This window comes from Rhinopithecus roxellana, chromosome 16 (genome assembly GCF_007565055.1).
Source record: "Rhinopithecus roxellana isolate Shanxi Qingling chromosome 16, ASM756505v1, whole genome shotgun sequence".
Taxonomy (NCBI): domain Eukaryota; kingdom Metazoa; phylum Chordata; class Mammalia; order Primates; family Cercopithecidae; genus Rhinopithecus; species Rhinopithecus roxellana.
Window position 1 is genome coordinate 16,638,596 of NC_044564.1, and position 16,189 is coordinate 16,654,784.

Below are 16,189 nucleotides of genomic sequence, written 5' to 3' on the forward strand. Positions count from 1 at the left end.
GCGGGCGCCTGTAGTCCCAGCTACTCGGGAGGCTGAGACAGGAGAATGGCGTGAACCCGGGAAGCGGAGCTTGCAGTGAGCTGAGAGCCGTCCACTGCACTCCAGCCAGGGGCGACAGAGCAAGACTCCGTCTCAAAAAAATAAATAAATAAATAAATAAACAGAAATAAACAAAAACCTTTTGTTCTGTTGACTTTAATGGAGCCAGAAGTCTTTTATAATTTTATTATTAATTATCTAAGTAATGTGTGTTCATTGTAGGGAAATTAAAAAACAGATTTCATGTCATTTTTATAGCTGTTCACCAGCTGCTTGGCACTGTCCTAGGCACTTTACAAATATTCACTCATTTATTTGGATAAACAAATAAAACTATTTACAGCCACCCCTTTCCAGAGATAACATCCCTGTTGAGATTTTGTTCTGCCAGGCATGGTGGCTCACACCTATAATCCCAGGGCTTTGGGAGGCTGAGGCGGGAGGATCTCTTGAGCCCAGGAATTCGAGGCTGTACCACTGTACTCCAGCCTGGGAGACAGAACAAGACCCCCCCCCCAAAAAATATTTCAGTTCTATCTTGAAAGATCTCACTTCCAACACTCATGCTGTCCAGCAACGATAAGCAAAGGGGACCGTTCTTCCCATCTCACGGCTGCTTTGCCCAGTTCCCAGACCTGCAGCCCTGGCACCTGCCCACCTTGGCATCTCCCATTGAGTCACATAATGAGGGCAGAGAGCAGGGGCCTGTTTTTGAGGAGACTCGAAGTACAGCATGGACCAGGCAGAGCAAGGCGCCGGATCACATCAGTTCCAGAAGATATGCAGCAGCTACTCTGATTTCAGTGAAATGTGTGGAACCATGCCCAGGACTCTGGACAACTCTCAGCTATAGCAAATCCAGTTTCCCCACAGGCCTTCCAGAAGCAGAGTCCTGTCTCTGTGCAGGGGCATCTCCCGTGGCCATGGCCGCACCTCGGCATCCGCAGTACCAGTGCTTGCGTGGCAGTCCACTGATCGGGTGAGAACCATATTGCTTTTTGCATCTCAGTGAAGTCACAGTAGCAGTTTGTCAAGCACTTTTTTTTCCAGACTGGTATAAAATTGTATGTGCTTTTGTAAACCATTTAACAACAAAAGTAAAATACAAAGGGGAACCGGGCACAGTGGCTCACGCCTGTAATCCCAATGCTTTGGGAGACCAGGGCGGGTGGAGTCAGCCTGACTAACACGGTGAAACCCTAGTCTCTACTAAAAGTACAAAATTAGCCGGATGTGGTGGTGCACGCCTGTAATCCCAGCTACTCAGGAGGCTGAGGCAGGAGAATCGCTGAGGCTAAGGTGGGAGAATCCCTGGAACCCAGGAGGCGGAGGTAGCAGTGAGCCAAGATCGCGCCACTGCACTCCAGCCTGGGGGAACAGAGCGAGACTCTGTCTCAAAAATACATACATACATACATACATACATACATACAAACATACATATGTAAAATGAAAATCATTCGAGATATGTTCTTTCCACCAGCCTTGTGCCTGGAGGTTATGGATGTGGGGTGGGGGGAGATGATGGGGAGGTGGGGGGAGGTGATGGGAGGTGAGGGGATGTGATGGGGAGGTGGGGGAGAGAGGATAGGGAGGTGCACATCAAAATGTGAACAGTGCTGCCCTGCCACTTGACTTTTTGAAAGCTGCCTTGAGAATAAGCTTTCTGGGTCCAAATTATCCTTTGCCAAGCAAAGCCACTGATACATGGCTTTGGTTAGTAATACAAAAAACCCAGACCTTCTTTATGAGTGTGGGGAGGAAGTATTCACAACATTATGGTTATATAAACATCATTACTGTAAACCTAATGAAATGGACTTAAAGACACAATCCTGTGAGTCAGCCTGTGTTACTCAAAAAGGAATATTCTAAGTAACAATATAAAATGGATTTTCTCTTATATGACATTAGTTAATTAAAGTAATGCCAGATTTGGGGTTGTACCTTATTTAAGACATATTAATTTCTTTTTTCCTAGAGCTTTTGTCTTTTTTTTTTTTTTTCCTTCTTAAGAAACATGTCATTCTCTTCACCATATGACTGATGTCTTTCTCCTTTGTAATAGGGTAGCTGTTGCATGGAATCCATTGCTGAATTCTCCTTGCTGACCTCTTGTTTTGGGGGACCTGCTGCAAAGCTGTTATCTTAGGTCTTCTTTTCATTGAATTCCTGGGTTAATTTCTCTGCTTCTTAGGTTCCACACCTTGCTCTCTGGATTCCATTTCAATTTGCAGGGCTATACCTTCACAGGGCTACCATGTCTGATACCAGTCATTTCTTCAGGACAGGTACAGAGGGAGCGAGTTTCTGCATGCCTAAAAGGCCTTTATTTTACTGTCACTTTTTTTTCTTTCTTTTCTGCAGAGACAGGGTGAGTCCACAGGGTAAAGTGAAAGCAAGTTTATTAGCACAGTAAAGGCATAAAGAAAGGCTACTCCATAGACAGAGCAGCCCCGGGGGCTGCTGGTTGCCCATTTTTATGGTTATTTCTTGATGATATGCTAAACAAGAGGTGGATTATTCATGCCACTCTTTTTCAGACCATATAAAGTAACTTCCTGATGTTGCCATAGTATGTGTAAACTATCATGGCACTGGTGGGAGTGTAGCAGTGAGGACGACCAACGTCACTCTCATCGCCATCTTTGTTTGGGTGGGTTTGGGCAGCTAAGTCTTTACTGCATCCTGTTTTATCAGCAAGGTCTTTACCTGTATCTTGTGATGAGCTCCTATGTCATCCTGGGACTTACAATGCCTTCACCGTCTGGCAGTGCATTCCAGTAGGTCTCAGCCTCATTTTACCCCGCCCGCTACTCAAGATGAAGTTGCTCTGGTTCAAACGCCTCTGATACCATGAGATTTTGAGTCTCGATACTTTCTTCTGGAAACTTGTTCTCTTACTTCTTCATTCCCGCATCCCAGCCCCTGATTTTCTCTGTTTCCTCTTTCTGAAACTTCTAGTAGACATTGTACTTCCTGGCACAGTATCCTCCCTCAATTTTTCACTTATATACTCTTTTAGTATCTTTGTATTCTAGGAATTTTTTTACTTTATCCTCTAGCTCTTCTACAAAATGTTCTGTTAATCATGTTTTAACGTAATTTTGATCCTTTTAAATGTATTGAGGCCTATCTTGGTGAATGTTCCACGTGCAATTGAAAAGAATATGTACTGTGCTGTTGCTGGGTGGAGTGTTCTATAAATGTCACTTAGGTCAAGTTGTTTAATAGTCTGCTTCTGGTCTTCTTTATTAATCAGGGTTCTCCAGAGATTAAACGAATGGGGTGTGTGTGTATGGGTGGGGGGGTGTATGTGTAGGTAGAGAGAGAGATACAGATATATATAGAGAAATAAGAAATCAGCTCACATAATGGCCAGGCCCAGTGGCTCACGCCTGTAATCCCAGCACAAGGCCAAGGCAGGCAGATCATTCGAGGTCAGGAGTTCGAGACCAGCATGGCCAACATGGTGAAACCCTGTCTCTACTAAAAATACAAAAAATTTAGCTGGGCATAGTGGTACACTCCTATAATCCCAGCTACTTGGGAGGCTGAGGCAGGAGAATCGCTTGAACTTGGGAGGCAGAGGCTGCAGTGAGCCAAGATCGCACCACTGCACTCCAGCCTGGGCAACAGAGACTCCATCTCAAAAAAAAAAAAAAAAAAAAGGAAAGAAAAGAAATCAGTTCACATGATTATGGAGGTCACAAGGTCTGCAGGGTGAGTTAGCAGCTGGAGGCCCAGGAGAGCTGATGATGCAGTTTTAATCCAAAGGCCAGCAGGCTGGAGATCCAGGAAGAACCAATATCGCAGTTCAAATCTGAAGGCAGGAAAAGACCTCATCCTCACTTGAGACAGTCAGGAAGCGTCTCCCCTTACTTTCATTCTATTCAGGCCTCCAAGGGATTGATGAGGCCCACCTACATTGAGGAGGGCAATCCGTTTCACTCAGTCTACTGATTCAAATGTTAATTTCATCCACAAACACCTTTACAGAAACACCCAGAATAATAACTGACCTGTCAGGTTGACACATAAAATTAACTATCACGTCTTCTAAATCCAGGTTTTCTGTCCACTGGTTCTGTTGATTACGTAGAGAGGGTGTTGGAATCTCACCTCTGCATGTGCATAGTCCAGCTCTGTAGTTCGTTGGCCTTTGTCAGGTACTTTGGAGCTCTGTTCTTAGGCACCTGTGCATTTAGGATTTTATAGTTCTCCTGATTGCTCCATTCATTATCTTTAGGAAATGGCCCTTTGTCCCTGGTACTGCCCCTTGTTCTGAGGTCTGACCCTGTCTGATATGAAAATCGCCACCCTGTTTTGGCAGTAATTTCTAATACTGTCTTATTCCCTGTGCTTTTTACTTCATTATTATTTTTTAATTTTCCTGGTTTCCTTGGTATCTTCTAAACCTGTGCCTTTTTTGTAGCATCCTGTGCTCTTCTTTTTAATGGCTTGCCTGTTTGACTTTCTCTAAGGATACATATTTTCACTTTTTAAATATCAGCTTTAGGCTGGGCACAGTGGCTCACACCTGCAATCCCAACACTTTGGGAGGCCAAGGTGGGTGGATCATTTGAGGTCAGGAGTTTGAGACCAGCCTGGCCAACATGGTAAATCCTTGTGTCTACTAAAAATACGAGAATTAGTCAAGCGTGGTGGTGCACACCTCTAATTCCAGCTACTTGGGAGGCTAAGGCAGCAGAATTGCTTGAACCTGGAAGGAGGAGGTTGCAGTCAGCTGAGACTGCACCACTATACTCCAGCCTGGGTGACAGATGATGACTCTGTCTCAAAAAAAAAATCAGCTTTGAGGCATTATTAAGTAAAATTCAATAATTGTAAGTATAAAATCTAATGGCTTATGACAAATGTATACAGTCATGTAACTGTCAGGCCTCCGAGCCCAAGCCTGCACGTGTACATCCAGATAGCCTGAAGCAACTGAAGAATCACAAAAGTAGTGAAAATGGTCAGTTCCTGCCTTAACTGATGACATTACCTTGTGAAATTCCTTCTCCTGGCTCAGAAGCTCCTTCACTGAGCACCTTGTGATCCCCGCCCCTGCCCGCAAGAGAACAACCCTCTTTGACTATAATTTTCCACTACCCACCCAAATCCCGTAAAACTGCCCCACCCCTATCTCCTTTTGCTGACTCCTTTTTCAGACTCAGCCCTCCTGCACCCAGGTGATTAAAAAGCTTTATTGCTCACACAAAGCCTGTTAGTGGTCTCTTCACATGGATGTGTGTGACATTTGGTGCCATAACTCAGATCAGGGGACCTCCCTTGGGAGATCAATCCTCTGTCCTCCTGCTCTTTCCTCCCTGAGAAAAATCCACCTACAACCTCCGGTCCTCAGACCGGCCCAAGAAACACCTCACCAATTTTAAATCGGGTAAGCGGCCTCTTTTTACTCTCTTCTCCAACCTCTCTCATTATCCCTCAACCTCATTCTCCTTTCAATTTCAGTGCCACCCTTCAATCTCTCCCTTCCCTTAATTTCAGTTCCTTTCCTTTTCCGGTAGAGACAGAGACACATTTTATCCATGAACCAAAAATGCCGGTGCTGGTCACGGACTCAGGAAGACAGTCTTCCCTTGGTGTTCAATCACTGCAGGGATGCCTGCCTGATTATTCACCCACATTCTAGAGGTGTCTGATCACCACAGGGATGCCTGCCTTGATCTTTTACCTTGGTGGCAAGTACTACCCCCGCCCCCGGGTGGCAAGTACCACCTCCCCATGGGTTGCAAGTACCCGCCCCCACCTCCGTGTCTCTACCCTCTCTTTTCTCTGGGCTTGCTTCCTTCACTGTGGGCAGCCTTCCACCCTCCATTCCCCCTTCTTCTCCCTTAGCCTGTGTTCTCAAAAACGTAAAACCTCTTCAACTCTCGCCTGAACTAAAACCTAAGCATCTTATTTTCTTCTGCAACACAACTTGGCCCCAATACAAACTCAATAATGGTTCTAAATAGCCAGAAAATGGCACTTTCAATTTCTCCATCCTACAAGATTTAGATAATTTTTGTCATAAAATGGGCAAATGGTCGGAGGTGCCTGACGTCCAGGTATTCTTTTATACATTGGTCCCCCCCTAGTCTCTGCTCCCAATGTGACTCGTCCCAAATTTTTCTTCTTTCTCTTTTGTCTGTTCCTTCAGTCTCCACCTCAAGCTCTAAGTCCTTTGAATCCTCCTTTTCTATAGACCTATCTGAGCTCTCCCCTCCTCTCCCCTCCTCCCCAGGCTGCTCCTTGCCAGGCTGAGCCAGGTCCCAATTCTTCCTCACCCTCCACTCCCCAACACTGTAATCCTTCTATCATCTCCCCTCCTCACACCCGGTCCAGCTTACAGGGGGAAGGTAGCCAAAGATGGAGTGAAATGCAGGGCAAATGTCTTAAAGGAAATGAGAGGTTCTACGAGGCTGGCTAGTGGCTTGTAACTCACATGGAAGAGGTTATGAAAGGAAGACAGAATGGAATGAGACCATGAGGCTTAAAGGAGGTATTTCCTTGGTCTAAGAACCATTTGCCTTGAGTGGGGAGGGATTGATAGGTGGAAACTTCAGTGAGAGAGTAAGTAGGAGTGACTGATGAGGAGAAAAACTGGCCATGGGGGACAGAAGTAGGAATAGTGGCTGCTTCTTCTTCTGTCTTATCAGCATAATTGTTGCCTTAAGCAATGGAGTGTGAGGCCTTTTGATGGCCTTTGCAGTAAATGACTCTAGCTTCCTTTGGAAGTAAAGCAGCCTTGAGAAGAGTTTTCATTAAAGAGGCATTAATGATGGAGGACCCCTGTGTAGTGAGGAAACCTCTTTCAGCCTATATAACAGCATGGTGGTGCAGCTATTTCCAACTTGGGGCTATACGAATAAAGCCACTATAAATATTTACATACATGTCTTTGTGTGGAGTGGACTCGCTGGGTCATGTGGTATGTTTGTTTAAGAAGCTGCCAAACTGTTTTCCAAAGTGGTTGCACCATTCTGCATTCCCACCAGCAGTGTAGGAGAGTTCTAGCTGCTCACATCCTCCACCACACCAAACCTGGCATTCACTATGAGAAATACAGCTACTTACATGCTTTAGCTTTTTCAAAGTTGTCTTGTGTTTTCTGATTTCCTCTGCGATCAGTTGATCTGCTTATTTATATTGGGCCATCTCTTTTATGCTGCTAGTTTATCTCAAATTATCTGGTGAGCTTTGGTTGTCCATATTTAGGAATAAAGAACTAGGCAGCTTAACTGCAATAGCTGGTATAAGCCCTCCCCCTCCCCCACCTCTCTACCATTCTATGCTCTGTTATGGATGTGTTCATTTCTATACATCTCGAATGTCATTTCAGTGGGATTGGCAAGGGAGAAAAGGAGGTAAATGTGTAAGTTTAATTCACCATCTTGAACTAAACTTTCTGCATCCTTTTAATAATTACTTAGTATTTGTTTGCCTTTGGAGTCGTGGTGCCTGGCAAAGACAGGTACTCAAATATGTTGAATGTAGGATTATTTCATCATATAAATATATCAGAACTGAAGTCAACCCCATATTAAATACATCAGAACTTAACTCCAATTGCTCCACGTTTACAGTGTTTCCAGTTTTCTGCTTATTGCTAATTTTGCTATTATATAAATTTAGAGGAAGATGAGAGACACAATAGCAGCATCAGAGAGGAGACAGCGGACAGCAATGGCACATAAGAAAAGAGAGATGATGGAGATGAGTAGTGGAGATGGAGACAGAGGTGATGGTGATGGTGGGGAAAAGGGAGATGATGGAGTTGGAGATAGAGATGGTATAACTAGAGTTAGACCTGGGCCAGTTGGGTGTGCTGGCTCATGCCTGTAATCCCAGCACTTTGGGAGGCCAAGGCAGGTGGATCACGAGGTCAAGAGATTGAGACCATTCTGGCCAACATGGTGAAACCCCATCTCTACAAAAAAAACAAAAAATTAGCTGGGCGTGGTGGCACGTGGCTGTAGTCCCAGCGACTTGGGAGGCTGAGGTAGGAGAATCACTTGAACCCGGAAGGTAGAGATTGCAGTGAGCCAAGATCGCACCACTACACTCCAGCCTGGTGACACAGCAAGACTCTGTCTCAAAAAAAAAAAGAGGCCAGGCGCGGTGGCTCAAGCCTGTAATCCCAGCACTTTGGGAGGCCGAGACGGGCGGATCACGAGGTCAGGAGATCGAGACCATCCTGGCTAACACGGTGAAACCCCGTCTCTACTAAAAAATACAAAAAACTAGCCGGGCGAGGTGGCGGGCGCCTGTAGTCCCAGCTACTCGGAGGCTAAGGCAGGAGAATGGCGTGAACCCGGGAGGCGGAGCTTGCAGTGAGCTGAGATCTGGCCACTGCACTCCAGCCCGGGCTGCAGAGGGAGACTCCGTCTCAAAAAAAAAAAAAAAAAAAAAAAAAAGAGGAGACTGTGCCTAACGGAACAGAAGCTTCCATAAGAGGGAACATTAGAGCATTAGAGGTGTCATTGCTGGCCAAGGGGTGTACGTTGTCAAAGCTATTACACCCCAGAAGGTTACACATGGGCTGTGTCTGAGAGGGACCTACTCCCTCATCTCCAATTCCGTTCTCAGGGAGTTCGCACCATGGACCAAGGAAGAGGACCCAAGACAGGTTCATGTACACATTAGGTGTCTAATGACTGGGACAGCTGTTTTGCTTGATGCCTCAGGACACACAGGGCTTGGGCAAGTGGCCTAACCTCCCTAAACTACTACAGCCTCTGCTCAGGACACCCACTCTCAGTCACCTCACAGAAGACTGGTCTTTGTCCTAGATGACTTCTCCAATGGGGGCTTCAGGTCAGAGGCTGCTCCCAGCTCTGGCTTGGCTGTTCTCCAGCCTCTGCAAACCAAGGTTTGCAAAAAAAAAAAAAAAAAAAAAAAAAAAAACCAGAGGGAAGGCAGGAGGATGTGTCAACCCCCAGACTACAAGAGAGATGGTAAACATGTGGGCAAGGAACATGTTACTGTGGCTTCAAACTCTTCTCAGCCTCTCTCCTCTGCTTTCTGCATGGCTGCATGGAGGGTAACAGTCAGTGTGCTTAGTTCCAATTCTGGTTGTTCCACTCACTGCCTATGTGATCTGGACAAGTCACCTGACCCCTCTCAGCCTCTGTTTCTTCATCTGTAAAATGGGCATCATGGCACTACCTCCCTCATGGAGTTGTTGTGAGGATGAAAGGTGAGAATTATGTAAAGCACCTGAACCTGGGTGCTTTACATAATGGGACAGCGTAAGTGCTCAGGCAATGGCCGCTGTTGTTACTGGTGAGAGTGCGAGTGAGGGGGGTCGTGGTGAAGATGGGGAGCTGTGCTAGGCAGGTGGGAGGCCCCAGGGGGGTTAATAAAGGGACATTTGAGGCCAGGCGCGGTGGCTCACGCCTGTAATCCCAGCACTTTGGAAGGCCAAGGCGGGCGGATCACAAGGTCAGGAGATCGAGACCACGGTGAAACCCCGTCTCTACTAAAAATACAAAACAATTAGCCGGGCACAGTGGCGGGCGCCTGTGGTCCCAGCTACTCGGGAGGCTGAGGCAGGAGAAGGGCGGGAACCCGGGAGGCGGAGCTTGCAGTGAGCCGAGATTGCGCCACTGCACTCCAGCCTGGGCGACAGAGCAAGACTCCGTCTCAAAAAAAAATAAATAAATAAAAAATAAAGGGACATTTGAGATCTTCAATCATTTTTTTCCTTATATTCTATTTTCTACCTCGCCCTCTTGGCAACTCCTACCCACACCACCTGCTGTTGCTACCAGCACCCACTTACCGGTGCCAATAACGGGATTCATACTCTTCAGAAGTCCCTTCATTTCCCGTTAAGCCTTCCCATCAGAGCACAAAACGCTTCGGGGACCCAGAGCCAGCCCCCATGGACAGTCCTGTAGGGGCCGCATAAGCCCAGCCTGGCGCCATCAGGAAAGGATTATGGAGAGGAGTACTGGATGGAACAGCCCCAGGGGACAGGTGCAGCATAAGGTTGCTTTACCCAGCCCAGGGCCGAAATCTGCACGGACCACGGACGCCCACTACCCCCTTATACCATCCCGGCCCCTGCCCCAGAGTAACTTGGCTTCTGCAAACCGGAGGAGAGACTTGTCCCTGACGCCCCGCAGGGACCAGGGGTGGAAGTGCATCAGCTGGAGTGAGACACACTCAGCTACCTCCCAGTGGGCATGTGCGGGATCCCAGGGCTAAACCAGCAAACCTGTAGTGGCCATTGGGGTTGGCACCTACTGAGCCTGGGGCTGTGGGCAGAACCGCACCAGCTGAGGTGTGACGCCCTCTGCTGCTGCCTTGTAGCCTTGGCAGGATGACACTGCCTCTGGTCCCCAACAGGGTGGAGAGTGATTATGGCTCCAAAGCTCATTCAGCCTGCTGGACAAAGCAGGATGAGCCGAAGGGGGTGAAACCTGCTTCTGCTTGGTTTCATTTGTTTGTTTGTTTGTTTGTTTGTTTTGAGACAGAGTATCGCTCTATCGCCCAGGCTGGAGTGCAGTGGCGTGATCTCGGCTCACTGCAATGTCCGCCTCCATGGTGCAAGCAATTCTCCTGCCTCAGCCAACTGAGTAGCTGGGATTACAGGCGTGCACCACAACGCCCAGCTAATGTTTTGTATTTTTAGTAGAGATGGGTTTCATCATGTTGGCAAGGCTGGTCTCAAACTCCTGACTTCAGGTGATCCACCTGCCTTGGCCTCCCACAGTGCTGGGATTCCAGGCGTGAGCCACCGTGCCTGGTTTTCTGCTCAGTTTCTGGCTGCTTCTGCTCCTCTTTCCTCTGTCCCTTCCAGACCACACTCCCAGAGGGAGCACAGATCATGGCCCTCAGAATCCATTTCCCAACATGCTGCTGTGACAAGCACTAATGGCCTCTGGAAGGGGAACTCAGCTCGCCCTCAAGGACACTGGCGGTGGTGGCATGGGCCCTGCAGTCTCACATGGGACCCTGTGTTAGGGCAGACACCCAATAGTGTCTGGTCTGGCTTCCTCTGCTGTAGCTGAGTCACGGCCTCAGTCCTGCTGTCCTGACCACCCACGAGATGATGGGTCTCAGTCCCTGGCTCATTAGGATTCTGTCGATGTCTCAGAGGCCCCGCTGTTGGAACACCTGCTATGCACGGGCTCTCACTGGGAGACCGAGGCACACCTTGCTTAACACTAGATGAAATGATCAAGACCCTCCTTGGTCTTCGGGAAGCAATTCTAGCAGAAAAAAACTTAGGACAGGTCAGTTACTGAGCAGTGAGACAGGAAAGGCTTGCACAGAAGGGATTGTTGTGCCTGAAGCATCCACAGGGGCTTCCCAGAGAAGGCTTCGAGGCCAGCTTTGATGACAGAAGAGCAGGCCAGGAGACAAAAGAGGCACCCAAAGGAAGGGAACAGCACATATGAGGTGTGACACAACAGGTGCTGTGTACAGTTTCTGGAAAACTTGAGGCTCCTCCTCCCAGCCTCCCTGGTGACCTCCTCTGCATTGGCCAGACTGGGGCACGGCTGAGATGGTGCCACGAATAGCTGGCCAGGAGATAACAGGATGATGGCAGCCATTGGTGGACTCTGGTCATCAGGAAATTGAGGCCCAATTGTTGCCTTAGCAACTATGGCTAAGACAGGTAAAGGCTGGGGTTGAAATTACAAATTCGTCTGACATGCTGAAAGGAAGGGCCAGTGACACAAGGGTAGGGTCCTCCTTATCTTTGAGGCCCCGCCCGTCAGAGCTGAGGCAAAGATGGAGCCTTTTTCTTAGTTACAGACATCACACACTAGGCCAAGGACAGTGGCTGTGCCTTCCTGATCACTCAGGAAAAAAGGAATGCCAAGCTTGGGTCTAGGGGTGGTGGCATGGGAGGAGTATTGAAACAGGCACTTGGAGAACCTGTGCCTGCCCTCGGGGAACATCATTTATTCACTCTTTCAGCATCTGACTACCTACCCTGTGTCAGGCAGTTGTAGACACTGGTGATATGGTGACGGCAAAGAATATAGCACCTGCTCTAATGGGAATTAGCTTCTGAAGAGAGGCAGACAATAAGAAGTAAAGAAACAAAAGAAGTAAACAAATAGCTCACACCTGTCAGCCCACTGCTTTGGGAGTTTTTAAAAAATTAGCCAGGTCTGGCCTGGCGTGTTGGCTCATGCCTATGATCCCAGCACTTTGAGAGGCCAAAGTGGGCAGATCACCTGAGATCAGGAGTTCGAGACCAGCCTAGCCAACATGGTAAGACCCCACCTCTACTAAAAATACAAAAACTAGCTGGGTGTGGTGGTGTGCATCTGTAATCCCAGCTACTTGGGAGGCTGAGGCAGGAAAATCGCTTGAACCCAGGAGGTGGAGACTGCAGTGAGCCGAGATCACACCACTGCACTCCAGCCTGGGCATCAGAGTGAGACTCCATCTCAAAAAAAAAAAAAAAAATATATATATATATATATATATGTGTGTGTATATATATATAATATACACACACACACACACACATACATATATATATATATATATATATATGTATAGGCTGGGCATGGTAGTTTATACCTGTAATCCCAGCATTTTAGGAGGCCGAGGCGGGCTGATCACCTGAGGTCAGGAGTTCAAGACCAGCCTGACCAACATGGAGAAACCCCGTCTCTACTAAAAGTACAAAAAATTAGCTGGGCATGGTGGCGCACGCCTGTAATCCCAGCTACTCGGGAGCCTGAGGCAGAAGAATCGCTTGAACCCAGGAGGTGGAGGTTGCAGTGAGCTAAGATTGTGCCATTGCACTCCAGCCTGGGCAACAAGAGAGAAACTCTGTCTCAGAAAAAAAAAAAAAAATTAGCCAGTTGTGGTGGTGCAGACCTGTAATCCCAGATACTCAGAAGGCTGAGGCAAGAGGACTGCTTGAGCTCAGAAGTCCAAGGTTGCAGTGAGCTGTATGAGTGGCGTGCCACTGCACTCCAGCATGGGTGACAGAGCAAGACACTGTGTCTAAATTAAGAAATAAATAGGCCGGGCGCAGTGGCTCAAGCCTGTAATCCCAGCACTTTGGGAGGCCGAGACGGGCGGATCACAAGGTCAGGAGATCGAGACCATCCTGGCTAATACGGCGAAACCCCGTCTCTACTAAAGAATACAAAAAACTAGCCGGGCGACGAGGCGGGCGCCTATAGTCCCAGCTACTTGGGAGGCGGAGGCAGGAGAATGGCATGAACCTGGGAGGCGGAGCTTGCAGTGAGCTGAGATTCGGCCACCGCACTCCAGCCTGGGTGACAGAGCCAGACTCCGTCTCAAAAAAAAAATAATAATAAAATAAATAAATAAATAAATAAATAAATAAACCAATCGATGCGAACTTATTCAGAAGTGGAAAATGCTAAAAGGAAATAAAAAGTCACCATGGGAGCGGCAAGGGCTGTCACTGTACAGGGTACTAAGTGAGGGCCCCTCCTGAGACGTATGCTCAGACATCATGCATGAGAAGCAGCCAGCCTTGCTGAGTGCTGCTGGTCACAGCCCCGCAAGTGCAAAGGTTGTGCGGCAGGACGGAGGCTGGTGTGACCTCCTGAAGCCATTAAGAGGCACTGTGGCTCTGAGCAAAAGGAGAGGCAGGGAGCTCCAGCATGTGCTTGTGGAAGGAAGTAGCTGTCTTGTAGCCTTTCCTATGGCTCATTTATTTTCTTTCCTTTTTTTTTTTTTTTCTTGAGACAGTCTCACTTTGTCTCCCAGTGAGCTCTCAACTCACTGCAACCTCTGCCTGCCGGGTTCGAGTGATTGTCCCGCCTCAGCCTCCTGAGTAGCTGGGATTACAGGTGTGTGCCACCACGCCCAGCTATTTTTTAAAATTTTTAGTAGAGATGGGTTTTCACCATGTTGGCCAGTCTGGTCTAAAACTCCTGACCTCAGGTGATACACCTGCCTCAGCCTTCCAAAGTGCTGGAATTACAGGCGTGAGCCACTGCACCTGGCCTTAGCTCATTTTCTCCACAAAGCCATTTCCTCTGAGTCAGTGATTCTCAAACTTTACAGCGTGTCAACGAGAAGGATTGTCAAAACAGAAGCTGCTAAGCCCTGACCTCAGAATTTGTTTTATAGGTGTGGAGGGGGACCCCAGAATTTGCTTTTCTAACAACTTTTAAGGGGGATGCTGCTGCTGCTGGCCTGGGGATCCCACTTTGAGAACCACCACATTATTAAGGGGACAGGACACTGATTGCTTATGACAGCTGAGGGGCAAGACAAAGGAGAATCACTTTTTTTTTTTTGAGATGGAGTCTTGCTTTGTTGCCCAGGCTGGAGCGCAGTGGTACAATAATCTTGGCTCACTGCAACCTCTGCCTCCAGGTTCAAGCGATGCTCCTGCTCCAGTTCCCTGAGTAGCTGGGATTACAGGTGCGTGCCACCATGCCCAGCTAATTTTTGTATTTTTAGTAGAGGCAGGACTTCACCAGTTGGTCAGGCTGGTCTCGAACTCCTGACCTCGTGATCCGCCCACCTCGGCCTCCCAAAGTGCTGCGATTACAGGTGTGAGCCACCATGACCAGGAGAATCTCTTTAAGCAGTGTGTCTGTGCTTCAGGACACACAACGGCCAAGTTAGGGCAGCCAGGGCCATGACCCTTTTGGTTGCTGTTGGGAGGGGAGGGGTGGCACTGGCTCCTGGGTGCTTCCTTATCTCTACATGTGCTATATCAGCAGGGTGGGGTGAGGACAGCCCGAGGCTGGCCAGAGCTTCCTTGGGGGCTCTTCTCCCATCTTCCTTCTGCCACCTCAGGCCTCCTCAACACAGAAGGCCAGACAGAGGGGCAAGTTTGCCTCATTCTGGCCTCCTGGTCCAGGGATATGAAACACTTCCTCTTCCCTAAGTGTAATATCCATCCCAGTCTAGTTATGCTTCTTCTCCTCAAGGTAACAAGATTTCTCTGACAAGAAACTTCTCTCTAGTCACTTGAGCCCAATTCCTCTCCTCAGGAGATGGGATCCAGGACTCTCAAGCATGGGAGGAGTACATCAGCAACACTGGGAACATTTCCTGATCACGGATTCAATCCTGAAACGACCAAGGTAGTGAGTCTCGAGTGAGGCCAGGTATCCCCGCAGTGATCCAAAAAGCACTCTGCAGCTTTCCTGAGAGTTGACAGGTCTGGGATACATCTGCCAGCCTCACAGCCAGCTGGATCCTAGATTCCTGGTATCCATTCACTTCCATCTGGTTTTCTAATCCCACTGTGGTCAGCAGAATACCACCCTGCAAAGATATCCATGTCCTAATCCCCAGAACTTCTGAATATGTTAGGTTACATGACAAAAGGGAATAAAATTGCAAACAGAATTAAGGTTGCTAATCAGCTGGCCTTAAAGATTCTCCTCAATTAGCTGGGTGAACCCAGTGTTAACCATGAGGGTCCTTAAAAGTGGAAGAGGGCAGAGGAGGAGAGAGAACCAGAGGGCAGCAAGGACTGACTCTGGCTGAGGTTGCTACTTTGAAGTTGGAAGAAGGGGCTGCGAGTCAAGGATGCAGGCAGCCTCTGGAAGTTGGAAAAGGCAAGAAAAGATTCCCCCCTGGAACCTCCAGAAGGAATGCAGCACTGTGGACACCTTGATTTTAGCCCAGTGAAACCTGTCAGGCCTCTGAGCCAAAGCTAAGCCATCATATCCCCTGTGACCTGCACGTACACATTCAGACCGTACCTGATGACATTCCACCAAAAAAGAAGTGAAAATGGCCTGTTCCTGCCTTAACTGATGACATTACCTTGTGAAATTCGTTTTCCTGGCTCGCCCTGGCTCAAAAGCTTCCCCACTGAGCACCTTGCTAACCCCCATCCCTGCCCGCCAGAGAACAATCCCCTGTGACTGTAATTTTCCACTACCTACCCAATTCCTGTAAAACAGCCCCACCCCTATCTCACTCTTGGGACTCAGCCCGCCTGCACCCAGGTGATTAAAAAGCTTTATTGCTCACACAAAGTCTGTCTGGTGGTCTCTTCACACGGACGTGCATGGCAAGACCCACTTCAGACTTCTTACAAAACTGTAAGCCCCAAACTACAGCTGCCCAAGGTAGAGAAGGGCTAGCTCAAAGACATCTGTGACTGTGGCTTGTCCGATGGAGCGAATCCCAGTAAGATTCATAGGAAGACCCACAAAAT